Below are 3,266 nucleotides of genomic sequence, written 5' to 3' on the forward strand. Positions count from 1 at the left end.
TTGCTCTGAGTTAACGATGATCCTTCTATGATTTCTTTTTCAAAATACAGTGGCTCTACGGGCATAAGCGTAGAGAATCAGGATGTAAACAAATGGAATAGAATTGAGATTCCAGAAATAAATCAATAAACCCTCACACATCAATTAATTTTGCACAAGAATGCCACAATTCAATGGTGAAAGAAGCACTTCAACAAATGTTACTGGAACAAGTGGATACCGACTTGCAAAATGAATTTGGTTTACTACCTCAAAACATGAAAAATTAACTTAAAACGGATCAAAGGCCTAAATGTAAGAGCTACAACTCTTAAGAGAAAACATAAGTATAAAACTTGACCTTGGGTTAAGTGAGAGCTTCTTAGATATGACGCCAAAAGCACAAACAACGAAAGAAAAATAAATACGTTGGACTTAATCAAAGTTAAAAACTTTTGTCTAGGGGCCAGCCCAGTGGTGCAGCAGTTAAGTTTGCATGTTCCCCTTGGGCAACCGGGTAGCCCGGGGTTTGCCAGGCTGGATCCCGGGTGTGGACATGGCACCGCTTGGCAAGCCATGCTGTGGCAGGCGTCTCACTTATAAAGTGGAGGAAGATGGGCACGGATGTGAGATCAGGGCCAGGCTTCCTCAGCAAAAAGAGGGAGATTGGCAGCAGGTGTTAGCTCAGGGCTAATCTTCCTCAAACGAAAAAAAAAATCAAATATAAAAAACGTTTTCCTTTTGGGGCTGGCCCCGTGGCCGAGTGGTTAAATTTGCGCGCTCCGCTTCAGGCGGCCCAGTGTTTCGTTGGTTCGAATCCTGGGCGCGGACATGGCACTGCTCATCAGACCACGCTGAGGCAGCGTCCCACATGCCACAACTAGAAGGACCCACAACGAAGAATATACAACTATGTACTGGGGGGCTTTGGGGAGAAAAAGGAAAAAATAAAATCTTTAAAAAAAAAAAAACTTTTGTCTTTTGCGTTGAAAAGACAACCTAAAGAATGGGGAAAAATATCTGCAAATAATGTATCTGATAAGGGTCTAGTATTCAGAATACATAAAGAACTATTACAATTCAATAATAAAAAGACAAATAATCATTTAAAAATGGGCAAAAGATCTGAATAGACATTTCTCCAAAGAAGGTATACAAATAGACATGACAAGATGCTCAACATGATTAGCCATCAAGGAAATGCAAATTAAAACCACAATGAGGTACCCATTCACGCCCACTAGGGTGTCTATAATCAAAAAGACAGATGATAATAACAAGAGTTAACAAAGATATGGAGAAATTAGAACCCTCATACCCTACTTAGTGGGAATATAAAATGCTTTGGAAAACCTACTGGCATTGCCTCAAACTGTTAAAAGTAAAGTTACCATGACCCAGCAATTTACTCCTAGATATATACCCAAGAGAACTGATAACATATGCCCAGACAAAAACATGTACACAAATGTTCACAGCAGCATTGTTCATAACAGCAAAAAAGTGGAAACAACCCAAATGTCCATCAACTGGCTAATGGATAAACCAAAGTGGCATATCCATACAATGGAATACTATTAAGCTATAAAAAAAGGAGGAAGTACTCATACAATGTGAATGAACATTGAAAACGTGCTAAGTAAAAGGAGCCAGTCACAAAATATGATTTCATTTACATGACCTGTCAAGAATAGGCAAATCTATAGAGACAGAAAATAGATTAGTGGGCTACTGCTCCAGCCTTCTGCTAGGGCTGGGGGAATAGCGAAGAAGTAGGGAATGACTGCTAAGGGGGAGAGGTTTCTTTTGGGGGTGATGAAAATGCTCTAAAATTGATTGTGATGGTTGCACAGCTCTGTGAATATACTAAAAAACTAAAAATTATACACTTTAAATAGGTGAACTGTATGATATATCTCAGTACAACTGTTATGTATGTATTTTTAAATGGCTCTGAGAAGAGCTGCTAATAATAAGGAAGCATAGGATGTTAATAAGGGAGCATATAGGACAGTCACATCCAACCAAGCTCATGAAAATCTTCCAAAAGAAATAATAAAATAAGGAGCCAGCCAGGTGGCATAGTAGTTAAGTTCATGTGCTCCACTTTGGTGGCCCGTGGTTCACAGGTTCGGATCCCAGGCGCAGACCTACACACAGCCCATCAAGCCATGCTGTGGAGGTGTCCCACATACAAAATAGAGGAAGATGGGCACAGGTGTTAGCTTAGGGACAGTCTTCCTCAAGGAAAAAAAAAAAAGCAAGATTGGCAACAGATGTTAGCTCAGGGCCAAACTTCCTTACCAAAAAAAAAAAATAAAACAAATAAATAAATAAAATAAAATAAAATCTAAATTGAAATCAGAATAAGTTGATACAAGCTATAGCAGCAGTTCCTAAGCATTTTGGTCCCAGAACTCCTTTAAACATTTAAAAATTATTGAATACCCCAAAGAGCTTTTGTTTATGTGTGTTATATCTAACGATATTTACCATATTAGATATTAAAAGTGAGAAAATTTTAAAATATATATTAATTCATTGAAAAATAATAAGCCCTTTATTATGTAATATGTAAGCATAAATAACATATTTGTATGAAAAATGAGCACGTTTTCCAATACAAAGAAAACTAGTAAGAATAGTGGTGGTGTTTTTAATTTTTGCAAATGGCTTTAATTTCTTTAATGCCTAGCTTGATAGAAGACAGGAGGGTAGTTATAGCTACTTCTTCATTCAGTTGTTGCCATGTTGGTTGCAGCTGGTTGAAGTACATAAAGAAAATCTAACCTCACACAGATATGTAATTGGGCAAGGGGAGGGGAAGGACTGTTTCAATGGCCTTTTCAGATAACTATGAATATTTTTTTGGTAGCACATCCAAACTTGACAAGTGGTAGTTTCTTAATTGAAATGTGGAGCTTCAAACCATATGACTGAACTTTTTGTGCTCTGTTACATTAAAAATCCATTAGTCTATTCTGAATTTTGGGTACATAGTTTACCGATGTAAATTTTGTAACATCATGGATTGGTGGTTCAGAAAACATTGATTCACTGAGTTATTCAGATCTCCAAAATGTTGACACATTTCATTATATAATATCTAAAAATCATATTCATTATTTTCATAGACTCATCAGAAAAAGTCTTTAAGTATTAGGAACTGTCAAACTCACAGTAATGAATACAAGTTTTCCAAAATGCTAATTTTTGCATGAAAGCTCGAATTTTGTCATTGGCAAGAATTATTGTCAGTTTTTTTTTAAGTGTTAGGCTCATTTGTT

The sequence above is a fragment of the Equus przewalskii genome, chromosome 17, assembly GCF_037783145.1.
Source record: "Equus przewalskii isolate Varuska chromosome 17, EquPr2, whole genome shotgun sequence".
NCBI classification, from domain to species: Eukaryota; Metazoa; Chordata; class Mammalia; order Perissodactyla; family Equidae; genus Equus; species Equus przewalskii.